The following is a 14,838-nucleotide window of genomic DNA, read 5'->3' on the forward strand; positions in this document are numbered from 1 at the left end:
TAAAAATTTTACAAATTTTATGGTTTATGTAAGGCAACATATGTCAAAAATTTTGCTACCTTTTTTATTAAAGTTTTATAATATTAAACTCATTAAGATGTCATTGTTGAGATTTAGCAAGCGTGTGGTATGTAAGCAAACTGTGCAGGAGAGATGTTTGCAATTACAATTACTATCACAAGATACTTTCTTGACTTAGGACTTCCAACTGAACGCCTTGCCGCCCCGCCACGAGCAGAAGCTAAGCGCTTGAAAAGCGCACTAACATTATTTTTCAAAACAAGCGGCCAAAATTTATGGCCGAAGGGTCCTTAATGTATACCCATGTGTTAAACTGGAAAGAAAAGGTAAACAATTGTACATTTTGAAAACAAAATTAACAATGTAATACCAGCTAATACATAAATAGGGGGTTGGGGGGGAGGGGGGGATATTTTCTTGAAGAATAGGGATCAGATAGGTAAAAGGGAGTGCCCATGGTTTGTCGTAACCAGGCTGGGCTGGACACCCTTCTCGCATATTTAAATGCGAGTTTTGACCACTCATCATATCCCATTAAAACTTGCCTGAAGGATCATAATTTAGAAGTCTTCTGACCTCACTCCTTTATGCTAACACATCACCTACAGATTTGTCTGTTTATCGATGTGGGATACATAACGCTTTTTCCAACTGATTGATTAAACTTTTAAACAGTACGAGAAATGATATTTTATACTCCAATATAATAATTTTATGAAAAAGCATCTTTTTCCATAGTGTAGAATAATATCAAGTCATTTTACAAAGGGTGATTTTCAGCCCTTTTGTTTTCTTCGCCCAATGATCTTCTATGAGCGGTTACCGTTTGAATAGAAAAAAATGATCTTACAAAGATATTATTGTTATAAATAAAAGCAATGCAGTAAAATGTAAATAAGAAGGGATAGAAAGAAGGAAGAAGTCTTTTCTTCTTTCACTTTGGTGTGTATTTCCATTGCAATTACATAGCCTTTTATAGGCATAAAAAGTAAAGATGATGGACATAAAGTAGGAGATTTAATCTTTAAGTTATTCACAACATGGACATCCAATGTACAAACTATGTTATTCACAACATGGGCATCCAATGTAGCATCCAATGTACAAACTATTTATAACACTCCCCCTTGGATGTCCATGTAAGATAATGTGTCTCATTAAGAACTTACAAAAAAATATTGGGATGTACATAGTTATTTATAATATGCATTGCTTGCTGCCTCATTAAAAATCTTACCAGAAAAACCCAGTGGGACAAAACCTTGGTTAAGGAAAAGAGTGCAGCGTGTAGTTACTCCCCCTGATGAAAAATCACTTAATGTCTCGAAGACGACGCATTCCAATCTTATATATCAGCTTTTCAAATATTGAGGTTGGTAATGCCTTAGTGAACAGATCAACCAAATTATCACTTGAACGAACTTGTTGTACATCTATTTCACCATTCTTCTGAAGATCATGAGTGAAAAAGAATTTCGGTGAAATATGTTTTGTTCTATCTCCTTTGATATATCATCCTTTCAATTGAGCTATGCATGCAGCATTGTCTTCATACAATATTGTTGGAATATTCTCTTTCGAAGAAAGATCACATGTTTGCTGAATGTGTTGAGTTATCGATCTCAACCAAACGCATTCTCGACTTGCTTCGTGAATGGTTATTATCTCTGAATGATTTGAAGAAATAGCAACTATAGTTTGTTTTGTCGAACGCCATGATATGTCTGTACCTCCACTTGTAAATAAATAGCATGTCTGAGATCGACCTTTGTGTGGATCAGACAAATATCCTGCATCTGCATAACCAATCAATGATGGCTTGGATTCATTTGAATAAAATAAACTCATATCAATGGTCCCTTGGAGGTATCTGAATATATGTTTAATACCATTCCAGTGTCTTTGTGTTGGCGAAGTACTAAATCTTGCCAATAAGCTTACTGAGAAAGCTATATCTGGTCGGGAATTATTGGCAAGATACATTAATGCCCCAATTGCACTAAGATATGGTACTTCGGCACCAAGAAGCTCTTCATCATTTTCATGAGGTCGGAATGGATCTTTCTTTATATCAAGTGATCTCACAACCATCGGGGTACTCAATGGATGTGCTTTATCCATATAGAATCGCTTTAAAATCTTTTCGGTGTATGTTGATTGATGGACAAATATTCCATCTTTCATATACTCAATTTGTAGACCAAGACAAAATTTTGTCTTTCCAAGATCTTTCATTTCAAATTCTTTCTTCAAACAGTCTACTGTTTTTGGAAGCTCCTCAGGAGTTCCAATGATATTTAAATCATCAACATACACAGCGATTATAACAAATTCAGATCCAGACCTTTTTATAAAGACACAAGGACAAATTGGATCATTCTTGTACCCTTCTTTCAACAGGTATTCACTCAGGCGATTGTACCACATACGACCTGATTGTTTCAATCCGTATAAAGATTTCTGAAGCTTTATTGAACAAGTTTCTCGAAAACTTTTATATGCTTCTGGCACTTTAAATCCCTCAGGTACTTTCATAAAAATTTCGTTGTCTAATGATCCATACAAATAGGCTGTAACAACATCCATTAGATGCATATCAAGTTTTTCTTGCACTGCCATATTTATGAGATACCTGAAGGTGATAGCATCCACTACAGGAGAATATGTCTCCATATAATCAATTCTAGGCCTTTGGGAAAACCCTTGTGCCACAAGTCGCGCTTTATATCTAATGACTTCATTTTTATCATTTCGTTTTCGCACAAAAACCCATTTATACCCTACTGGCTTTATGCCTTCAGGTGTTCGAACTATGGGTCCGAAGACTTCACGTTTTTCAAGTGAAGTTAACTCTGCCTGGATAGCGTCTTTCCATTTTGGCCAATCATTTCTCTGTATACATTCATTGACAGATTTTGGTTCAAGATCGTCATTTTGTTGCATTATTTCAACAGCAACATTATAAGCAAAAATGTTATCTATAGAAATATTATTTCGGTTCCATCTTTTCCCGGTTGAGACGTAACTTATTGATATCTCTTCATTCTCATTATTTTCAGGTACCTGGACCTCGCCTAAGGTCTTATCATTTGTTACGTCTTGGGGCTCTTCTTGAGCCACTACCTCTGTGTTATGTTCACTTTGATCACTTGCTCCTTTTCTTCTTCGAGGATTTTTATCTTTAGAACCGATTGGTCTACCACGTTTCAAGTATGGCTTAGACTCATTTGCTTTAATTAATTGTACGGCCGGGATATCAACTCGAATTGGAGCATTAGCAGCTAGAATATGTAACTTAGTCACCCTTGGTAGGTCAGTGAATGCATCTGGCAATTGATTTGCAATATTTTGCAAATGAATAATCTTTTGAACCTCTTGTTCACATTGATTTGTTCGAGGATCTAAATGAGACAGTGATAATGCATTCCAATCTATCTTCTTTTTCAGTTGCTTATTTTCTCCCCCTAATGTTGGATATACTGATTTATCAAAATGGCAATCAGAAAATCTTGCCGTAAATAAATCTCCAGTCATCGGCTCTAGATATTTTATAATAGAAAGAGATTCATATCCAACATATATTCCCAACCTTCTTTGAGGACCCATCTTTGTGCGTTATGGTGGAGCAATTGGAACATATATCGCACAACCAAAGATCCTAAGATGGGAAATATTTGGCTCCTGACCAAAAACCAATTGCAATGGAGAGACTTTATGATAACTTGTGGTCCTTATCCGCACAAGTGTTGCTGCGTGCAAAATAGCATAACCCCATACTGAAACGGGAAGTTTTGTTCTCATAAGCATTGGTCTAGCAATTAATTGGAGGCGTTTGATCAATGATTCTGCTAGACCATTTTGCGTATGAACATGAGCAACCGGATGCTCAATTGTTATCCCAGTTGAAATACAATAATCATTAAAGGCTTGGGATGTAAACTCACCAGCATTATCAAGACGAATTGTCTTAATTAAATAATCTGGAAATTGTGCTCTTAGCTTTATTATTTTAGCCAACAATCTCGCAAATGTCATATTGCGAGTTGATAGTAAGCACACATGTGACTATCTTGTAGATGCATCTTCCAAAACCATATAATATTTGAATGGTCCACATGGAGGGTGACTGGGCCCACATATATCAACCTATATACGTTCCAGAAATGCAGGGGATTCCATCCTAACTTTAATAGTTGATGGTCTAATAATTAATTTTCCTTGAGAATATGCAGCACAAGAGAATTCCTTAAATTGAAGAATCTTCTGATTTTTTATTGCATGTCCATGTTGTAAGCACGTGATTTTTGCCCTATATGAGAATTACTCCCAAAAATTCAAAAATAAAATAATTTTTCTTGGTGTGCAATTTTGTGGTATTTTGTGATATTTTGAATAATTATTTGTTTTTGTCTGTGCATGTTTATTTGCTAAATTAATAAAAAATACAAAAATATGTCGCATTTTGCATGTAGGATTTAATTCTACAATTTGTTAGTAATTAAGTTTGTTTACAAAAAATAAAAATTTACAAAAAATAGGTATCGTTTGCATTTTTAGCATTTAATGTCCAAATATACAATTTTATGCTTAATTATTACTTAATTGTGCGATAATTGTTATTTGGACAGATTTTTGAAATTATAACAGATTTTGAATCAGGGCAGTAACAGTAGTTTTAGGGGTAATACGGAAATTAACAAATTGCAGATTATTTAATTATGGTGGGGACAAGACATAATGATAAAAGCAAAAAGGAAAAGGTGGGTAATAACGTCTTCTTTTCAAAAAGAGGGAACACGGGGGCCCACTTTGACTACTTTTCAAAAGAGGGAACACGGGGGGCCACGTTGACTACTTTTACTAAAGTAAAAGTGTGGGTAATAATAAAAGTTAAAGGGGAAAGAGGTAAAAGGGGGTCTTGCTTTGTATATAAGGGGGAGGAGGGGGAGAAGAATTTTTAGAAGTAGGGGAATTTTGGGAGAGATTTCGGGAGGAATTTTAAGAGATTTTAGGAGGAGAATTTTTAGAAAGAGGGTTTTTGGGAGAATTTTGGGAGAGAGGAATACAACCTGAAAATCCGAAGAGAGTGTGGTAGAGTTTAAAAAGAGAACAAAAATAAAGTGAGAAGTTTCGGGTTTAATACACGCGTGGGTTGTTGTTGTTTAGTTTGTTTACATACTTTTGGTTTTGTTCTATTGAGTTGTTCGGTTTTCTTCAAAGTTTTCTGGGCCTTGAACCTGGGTCGAATTGCTGCTGGGGTTGCTGTTGTTGTTGTGTATTTACACTACTGCTGCTTCTACTGATCTTCATCTTCTTTCCTTGCTTTCCAAATACCAGGTATACAAACTGATACACTGGTTCATCTTGTAAGCCACTCGAAGCATGAATGCAAAAATGTGAAAGATTTGAAGTTGTAGTTTAATGTAGTCTTTTCTTTCTTTTACTGTCTGTATGTAGAATATTCTATGCGCTGCCCATGTAAACTCTTTAAACGACTCACTTTCGAAACTTAACTATAATAACTCGAAGTATGTAAATAAAGTAGGATTTTTTCTTCATTTATTTTAGAGAAAAACGAAAAAATAAAAAATGTAGTCGTTCTAAGATTATCCTTTTTTTAAAAATAATGAGACGAGTCTCGCCAAATAAAAATGCAAATTGCGGGGCCCTCAATAATTGGTCATAATAAATACTTAGAATTTGGGATGGACTGTTTAGTGAATTTCACTACCTTCCCCAAAGATAATAATGCGTTAGACTCTTTAGACGCGATTTAATTAAATTACATTCTTAAACTCGGGTGCACATTTATGTGACCCAAATCCAAATCTCAACGGAGTCGAAATGTGTCTCTAATCACGGGTACATTGATTGTGACGTGGTCCGAGATGCATGTCCATGACGTTGCAAATTCCTTTTAAAAATAAGAATGAGATGAGCCTCGCCGAATAAAAATACAAAATTGCGGGGCCCTCGGTAAATATTTGCTTTAAAATTGCTTAGACTTCGGGATGGACCGTTTAGCAAAATTTCACGGCCCTACCCAAAGTAAATGATACGCTAGTCGCTTTAGGCGCGCCTTTTAATAATTCAATTTTCTTAAAACTCGGGTGCACATTTATGTGACCCAAATCCAAATCTCAACAGAGTTGAAATGTGCCAATAACTACGGGTGCATTGATTGTGACGTGGTTTGAAATACGTTTTCACAATGTTGCAATTCTCTGTAAAATAATAACAATAAATAAAAATAATAAAAGCGGCTAAAGGATAAAATTTGCACATAAGTCTATAATATGTATTATATCAGATAATCAAGCCGAATATAACAGTTGAGCGACCGTGCTAGAACCACGGAACTCGGGAATGCCTAACACCTTCTCCCGGGTTAACAAAATTCCTTATCCGGATTTCTGGTTCGCGGACTGTAATACAAAGTCATTCTTTTCCTCGATTCGGGATTAAAATGGTGACTCAGGATACCCTAAATCTCCCAAGTGGCGACTCTGAAATAAATAAACAAATCCCGTTTCGATTGTCCTTTAATTGGAAAAAACTCCCTCTGCGCCCCTCGCGGTGCCGGAAAAAGGAGGTGTGACAGCTCTGGCAACTCTGCTGGGGACAAACCCAGAATCTCTGGTTCAGGGTTAGAAATTCGAGCTTAGATAAATTGTTATATTTGGCTTTATTATCTGATATATATTGCATGTTCTGACATAACATACTAAATGTTGTCTTTTACCGCTTTGATATTATCTGAACTGTATATAAACTGTGCCGAAACCCTTCTCTTCTTACCTCCGGGGAGAAGCTCGCTGGTCGAGGCTCCCTATTCTGTTAGTGTCAATACCTGAAATAAGAAAGAGGACGGATAAGTTACGAAGCCGGATGGCCTTTTGGTTCCCGGTAAGTTGCCCCCTCCTCGACTCGAGTTGTCCGCTCGGGTACACAGTCTAGAACATATACCCAGGTTATAAACCTAGTATAACGAAACCTCATGCCGGATCCCTAGTAGGAACGCTTATTTGCATCACGTTGCATTTGACTTAGGGGACTCAACACAGGGGTTGGGTCCGTCTAGGACTAGCAACCTGAAATGAAAAGACCATTCTGATGCATCCTACTTGCTCTGTACATATATTTGTTTCGAACTTGCATGTTGACCGTTTTCTGAATCTCGGGAATGTTGGAAAATTAAAGAAAAAAAGAAAAAAAAAGGAAAAAGAATATATCAGTTAGGGAGTTAATTGATTATTTTAGAAAAAATCAATGACCAATTACTGGCGAAACTCTGCCGAAATTTTGAAAAAAAAAGGAAAATATTTTATTTTGTTTTACTAAAAAATATAGAAAAAAAGAGCCTTTTATTTTTTGGAAAAATAGATTGTTTTATTGTTTGTTGAAAATGGAAAAAAAATCGTTATTTTGTCTTTTTCAAAAATAGAAAAGGAAAATAGATTGTCTTGCCAGGAAAAAATAAAAATGGAAAAGAGTCATGTTTTAAAATAGTTCGGTTAATTTGCCCGAACTACGCGGGTTTGATTCTCACCGGATGTGAGATACGTAGGCAACCTTCATCGGGTCCAACCCCCTTTTTTGCTAAAAAAGCCAAAAACAAATAAAAAAAAACAAAAAAAAACATATCAAGATTTTTAATTTTGTCATAAATAAGTCGGGTGATGTCCAACTTCCCCTTTTAGAAAAAAAAATAGCAAAAATATATATGTCAAATTTCTAAGAAGTCGGGTGACGCTGTTTTATCAAGACATAGCCGAATGTTCCCGAAAGGGACGCCGGAAGGCTGACTTTGCATAAACGGCCACTTTTGGGTCAGGTTAAGATTTGGTTCAGTTGACCCACACAGCCTTAAAAATCTTTGTCCCCGAGGCGTTGAAAGGCCGTGTTTGCAATGTTGAGTTTTCTATTTTTAAAAAATGATAAAAAGAGTCATAAATAAGTCAGGGCGATTCTGTTTTTTGTCAAAAATAGCCGAATTTTCCCGAAAGGGACGCCGGAAGGTTGACTTTGCATAAACAGCCACCTTTTGGGTCATGTTTAGGAGTTTGGTCCAGTTGACCCACACAGCCTTAAAAATCTTCGTCCCCGAGGTGCTGAAGGGCCGTGTTTGCAACACCACGTTTTCACTGTAATTTGAAAAAAAAAAAACAAAGAGTCAGCGGTCAGATGAATACCGTTTGAATTTTTTTAGTCAAAAATAAGCCAAGACAGCTTCGGCAGTGTCTTAAACCGTTCTTGCCGAAATAGCCTTAGAGTATCTTTCAATTGTCAAAAGGTTATTTTCGTAAAAGAACGGACAATTTTGTAAAAGTGTCATAAAATAATCCTCCCCGGCCTCAAAATTCATGTGGAATTTGGAAGGGGCCACGTTTGCAAAAATAACCGTTCGGTTGCATTTGTCAAACAGAGAAAAGAAGCTGGCCATTTGCTTTGGAGTTTGTAAATCTTTTAATTAGAATACGTGGGTTGTTTGATTTTCGAGTTTGTAGGTCATCTTCAAACCTTTGAAACCCAGTTTGTTTTAATATGAAAATTAAAAAAAAATGTTGAGTATTGTTTATCTTTTATTGGTCACGAACTACGCTCGGTCTGATTCATGCGAGGTCATGATACGTAGGCAATCTCCATAAGATTCGACCACAACAAAAAGAAAAGCAAAAAAAAATGAAAAAAAGGGAAAAGAAAAGAAAAAATGAGAAAACAAATCGAAAAAAAATGAAGAAAAAATCAAAAAAAGAAAGAAAAAAAAGAGAAAAAAAAGAAAAAGAAAAAAAAGATGTTATTAATAATGGGGACCGACGGAGTCCATTCTAACCTGTTTCGCTTTGAATCACAGAGAAAGTTAAGGTGGTTGGTTTGTGGTAAGCCGGACAATGACACCCAGAATCCTTTACTTACATCTCATGATACACACTCTGTGGGGATCAGGCCTGATAACAGAAGCACTCGAATCCTATTGGGAACTTGTTGACGGAGGTTGATGATATTGAAGCTGGTAATGGTCTTGGCAGTATTGATGCGAAGCTCAGTGGCTAAGATGCCAGTTTTGATAAAGTGGGAGGACGCTCCGTTCCTTGGTTTGCAAGAGAGAAGTTTGTGGTGGCTTATTTTGTTGTCATTTCTGTTGTCCGGATTATTCTTAGGGTTGTAATCCGAATATTGTCTTGTGTTAAACTATCTTATCTTTCCGTTTTGTCATAGCGGTTTGTTTAAGTTTTGTCCAGGTTGTTTAGGATTTTTATTCCGGTTTTGTTTTGTTTTTTCAAACCATTTCACTGGTAGTCTGATACAAAATCCGGTCTTTTATTGTTTCCAGTCATCTTGTTGTTTAGTCCTTTTATCATTTTTGTTCAGCGCCGATTCTCGTGACATGACATGCGCACACAGTTTGGGCCTAATTTTAAAAGTTAATCTTTAGACTCTGGGAAGGTGATCAAAGCATTTAAAGGAAATAAGAACGGTTTGGGATTATTTGAAGCCCGAGTCATGTGGAACTGGGGAAAGTTAAACACAAAGAAAACCGTTAAAAGCAAGATTCGCCAAATTGGCATGAGGGTCGTTCATGATAATGAGAGTGTCGCTCAACGGTGCTTTAGAAATGACAAAGGAAAAATAAAATATTTAACATAATTGTCAAAGTCCAGCACCATCGGAAGAGACTATAAATCTATGTTCAATTGTCTTGTTTGCACTTGGCATGTTTTGAAGACTGGAATGACGAAGGCATTTTTGTTCTGCTACCTAAACACTTTATCCTTCGTTACCCCTTTTGAGCCTTATTTATTTTCTTTCATACCCCTCGTTCGGAATCAGTAGCAACGAAAAAAGAAAAGAAAAAAGAAAGAAAGAAAACAACAAAACGAAAAAAAAGGAAAAGAAAAGAAAAGAAAAATGATTAAAAAAAACAGAGGAATTGGGAACTACGTTTGACCTGATTCCTCAAAGAGGATACGTAGGAGCTTCACGGCTCGGTCATAGTTTTGAAAAATGAAAAAAAATCAATTAAAATATCCCCAAACAAGAAACTGGGGCAAATGTTGCGTTCGTTGTAAATAAATCTAGTTCCGAAAGTTATAATTAATAACACAAAATCGATGCACTTTTGAGCCTTTAATACCCTTTCCTTCCAGCCTGTCCAAAAACCCACATTACGGTCCAAAGAAAGACCTTCTGACCAGTCTGCAAAAGATGCCAAGTCAGACAAATGAGAGTCTTACCGGCGAACATAACATTCTGTTCCACAGCAGAAAGGACTCTAATCTCCAGCAGAGAGAGTCATACCGGCAACACTCCAAATCCCCAGCTGGAAAGTGATACAAATGAGAGAGTCTTATCGGTGAAAATCTTCACGGACACCATAAGGCGATGAAAGCTGAGAGAAAAACCAAAATGAGAGAGACTTGATAGTGAAAACCCTTCGGGCACTACAAGTCGAATAAGATTGAGAATCAGATGGGGAATTGCCAATTGAAGGTCTTGAAAGACGATTGACGACGGAAGATAGGCCACAAATGCATGCCATGACCATTAGAGTCGGTGTCTGCGTTTGATAGGTTTTTATTTATAGTTTCTTTTGTTACAGAGTCATCTTTTTCATTTGTCTTTTATTCTGTTCCCTTTTTATCTTTTTCCTTTCATAGAAAAACTCCCCAATAGAGTCTGTCTGGTCAAAACAAGTGTGAATTGACTTCAAAATATGCCATCAGCTTTCCAATTATGCAAGATAAGATCTGACTAGTACATCCAAGTGGTATAGTCAGCGAGGAACAAACGCGAGGCCAGTGTCAAAAAAAGATATCCCCAGCAAAAGGGAATTGACAAAAGGATTGACAAGTGTCAAGAGGGATACCCTTGCCGAAATCAAAGGTTATAAACCTCAAGGCCAAGGCCCGTTGAACAAAGCAAGGAGAGCAGTGAGCATGATTTGGGGAAATTCATACTAGACTAAAAGGTCGGGGAAATGCCAGTTTCCGAGCTATGCCACAAAAGAAGAGGGATATCCCCAGCAGAAAGGGATTATCCCCAGCAAATAATATCATCCCCAACAAGTTGTGGAGCGCAGAGCAAGGAAGGAGAAAAGGAAAAGCCATCCCAGTAGGAGTATCACAACCAACCACCACGTTTTAAACTAACAAATTTTGTTTGATTTGAAACAGGTAAAGGAAATGGCATTGATGACAGAAATGCATGCCATAAGGGAGACTGTCAAACTGGGGCAGAAAATTTTCCTTTCATTTGGAAAATTTTCTGGAAGTCAGGTACCCATTCGAGGAAGAATAAAGATAGCACCAGTCTCAAGGGAAGTGGTGTTTGAACCAGTGTTGCCCCAACATAATAAGTTTAAATGGAGGAAGTATTCCCCAGCAGACAGAATAAAGGGATGACACTTGTGCTCAGAAAAGCAAAAAGCCATTATCATCCCCAGCAGCTTCCAGAAGAATGAAGCATCGATTTGAAGGGATAAAATTCCCCAGCAGCGTTATCCTCAACAACGTTATCCCGAGAAGATAACACTTTTATCCCCAGCAGTGTTGAAAACAAAAAACAAAAAAAATTGAATTTGAAGGAGGGGAAGAAAGGAGACTTCCCCAGTAGTATTATCCCCAGCAATCAGGCGTCCACCTGGAGAACAAGGAAGAGCAGTTGGAGTATTAGCAATCAGGCGTCCACCTGGAGAACAAGGAAGAGCAGTTGAAGTATCAGCAATCAGGAGCCCACCTGGAGAATAAGGGAATACAATGGAAGTATCAGCAATCAGGAGCCCACCTGGAGAATAAGGGAATACAATTCAAATTTTAAGTAATCAGGAGCCCCCCCTGAAGAACAGAATGGTGATTTGTTGGTTGAAGTTGGGAGCCCGCCTATATAACAGAGGAATACATTCAGTCTTTTCATTTCAAAAAAAAAAAGAGAAAAAAAAGAAACGAAAAAAAAGAAAAAGGGGGAAGTAGTTTGCAGAGGAATGAAACATCCTACTCAAAAGGAAGTAATTTTGGAAGGAGTAAGATAACATATTTACTCAGTAGAGTTATCCACAACAGTGTTATCCCCAGTAGATCATCGAGATGTAGAAGCATCCTCGACAGAGTTTCGGGCAACCCAGAGTGGGTAAGGAAGAAAAGGAAAAGTCATCCCCAGCAAAATAATCCCCAGCAGTTTCGAGGGAAGACAACACAGGTAAGTAAATAATTCAGGAAGAAGGAAATGGTTCACGCATAGGAGAGGCATTTCCTCCTAAGTCTAGTTTCACCCATAGGAAAGGCATTTCCTCCTAAGTTTAGTTTTACCCATAGGAGAGGCATTTCCTCCTAAAGTTTAGTTTTACCCATAGGAAAGGCATTTCCTCCTAACTTTAGTTTTACCCATAGGAGATGCATTTCCTCCTAAAGTTTAGTTTTACCCATAGGAGATGCATTTCCTCCTAAGTTTGTTTTAGTTTCACCCATAGGAGATGCATTTCCTCCTAAGTTTGTTTTAGTTTCACCCCATAGGAGATGCATTTCCTCCTAAGTTTAGTCTTACCCATAGGAGAGGCATTTCCTCTTAAGTTTATTTTACCCATAGGAGAGGCATTTCCTCCTAAGTTGTTGTTGAAATCAGGAGTCCGCCTGGAGAATAGAGACATTCAATTTTAAATTTAGCAATCAGGAGTCTGCCTGGAGAACAGAGACATACTTTTCAAGTTTGACAGCAGGAGTCCGCCTGGAGAATAGAGACATTCAATTTCAAATTTAGCAATCAGGAGTCCGCCTGGAGAACAGAGACATACTTTTCAAGTTTGACGTCAGGAGTCTGCCTGAAGAACGGAGACATACAGTTTAAATTTCAAAAGTCAGGAGTCCGCCTGGAGAATAGAGACATTCAATTTTAAATTTAGCAATCAGGAGTCCGCCTGAAGAACGGAGACACACAGTTCAAGTATTGGTTGAAGCCAGGAGCCCGCCTGAAGAGAGAAATGGCGTTTATTTTTAAAGTTGTTGTTGGAGTTGGGAGCCCGCCCATAGAACAGAGGCATACATTTCAGTCTTTACATTTCAAGTGTTGAAGTTGGGAGCCCGCCCAGATAACAGAGGCATACATTTCAGTCTTTACATTTCAAGCGTTGAAGTTGGGAGCCCGCCCATAGAACAGAGTCTTTACATCTCAAGCGTTGAAGTTGGGAGCCCGCCCAGATAACAGAGGCATACATTTCAGTCTTTACATTTCAAGAGTTGAAGTTGGGAGCCCGCCCATAGAACAGAGGCATACATTTCAATCTTTTCATTTCAAGCGTTGAAGTTGGGAGCCCGCCCATAGAACAGAGGCATACATTCAGTCTTTTCATTTCAAGTGTTGAAGTTGGGAGCCCGCCCATATAACAGAGGAATACATTCAGCATTAATTTTCAAGTATTGAAGTTGGGAGCCCGCCCATACAACAGAGGCATACATTTTAAGATCAAGTCAGAGGACAATAAAACAGAGGGTTACAATAGGAATCCCCAGCAGGAAACAATAAAAATCCCCAGCACCGGGAAGCAGAAGGTTGCAACAAGAGGTCACAGCACAAACTCAAGTGCATGTGTCAAAAAGAAGAAAAGCACCAGAAAAAATGCAAGCAGACGAGAAAGCAAGGCAACAAGAAAAATTGCAGTACAACCTAGCTTCTTGTTTTCTTTTAAGCACGGTGTAACAAGGAGATCGGTAAGCAGTAGTAATAGCATGCAACAACAGTAACATTGCAGTCCTACGGTAGTCCCAGCTACCAAAAACTTCCCGAACTACATTGACTTGATTCCTGTTTAGCCCAGGATATGTAGGAAACCTCTGAAGCAAAGGTTCGGTCAAATCTTTTTCAAAAAAAATGCTTCGTACGGAGTACTCGGATGGGCAAAAATCGCTCGCTTTATCTTTGCACGAAAACCCTTCGTGTCTTCGGGCAAAGAGGGCCAGCTGTAAGCACGTGATTTTTGCCCTATATGAGAATTACTCCCAAAAATTCAAAAATAAAATAATTTTTCTTGGTGTGCAATTTTGTGGTATTTTGAATAATTATTTGTTTTTGTCTGTGCATGTTTATTTGCTAAATTAATAAAAAATACAAAAATATGTCGCATTTTGCATGTAGGATTTAATTCTACAATTTGTTAGTAATTAAGTTTGTTTACAAAAAATAAAAATTTACAAAAAATAGGTATCGTTTGCATTTTTAGCATTTAATGTCCAAATATACAATTTTATGCTTAATTATTACTTAATTGTGCGATAATTGTTATTTGGACAGATTTTTGAAATTATAACAGATTTTGAATCAGGGCAGTAACAGTAGTTTTAGGGGTAATACGGAAATTAACAAATTGCAGATTATTTAATTATGGTGGGGACAAGACATAATGATAAAAGCAAAAAGGAAAAGGTGGGTAATAATGTCTTCTTTTCAAAAAGAGGGAACACGGGGGCCCACTTTGACTACTTTTCAAAAGAGGGAACACGGGGGGCCACGTTGACTACTTTTACTAAAGTAAAAGTGTGGGTAATAATAAAAGTTAAAGGGGAAAGAGGTAAAAGGGGTCTTGCTTTGTATATAAGGGGGAGGAGGGGGAGAAGAATTTTTAGAAGTAGGGGAATTTTGGGAGAGATTTCGGGAGGAATTTTAAGAGATTTTAGGAGGAGAATTTTTAGAAAGAGGGTTTTTGGGAGAATTTTGGGAGAGAGGAATACATTCTGAAAATCCGAAGAGAGTGTGGTAGAGTTTAAAAAGAGAACAAAAACAAAGTGAGAAGTTTCGGGTTTAATACACGCGTGGGTTGTTGTTGTTTAG

General features: G+C 37.4%; 1 non-coding gene across 1 annotated transcript; it reads right to left on the reverse strand.

Annotated features, from left to right (window-relative positions):
- Positions 1-448: 448 nt before the first annotated feature.
- LOC138876683 (small nucleolar RNA Z279/snoR105/snoR108) lies at positions 449-554 on the reverse strand. Its single transcript, XR_011402024.1, has one exon. It is a non-coding gene; the product is annotated as a small nucleolar RNA Z279/snoR105/snoR108 (small nucleolar RNA).
- Positions 555-14,838: the final 14,284 nt, after the last annotated feature.

This window comes from Nicotiana sylvestris, chromosome 8 (genome assembly GCF_000393655.2).
Source record: "Nicotiana sylvestris chromosome 8, ASM39365v2, whole genome shotgun sequence".
NCBI lineage: Eukaryota > Viridiplantae > Streptophyta > Magnoliopsida > Solanales > Solanaceae > Nicotiana > Nicotiana sylvestris.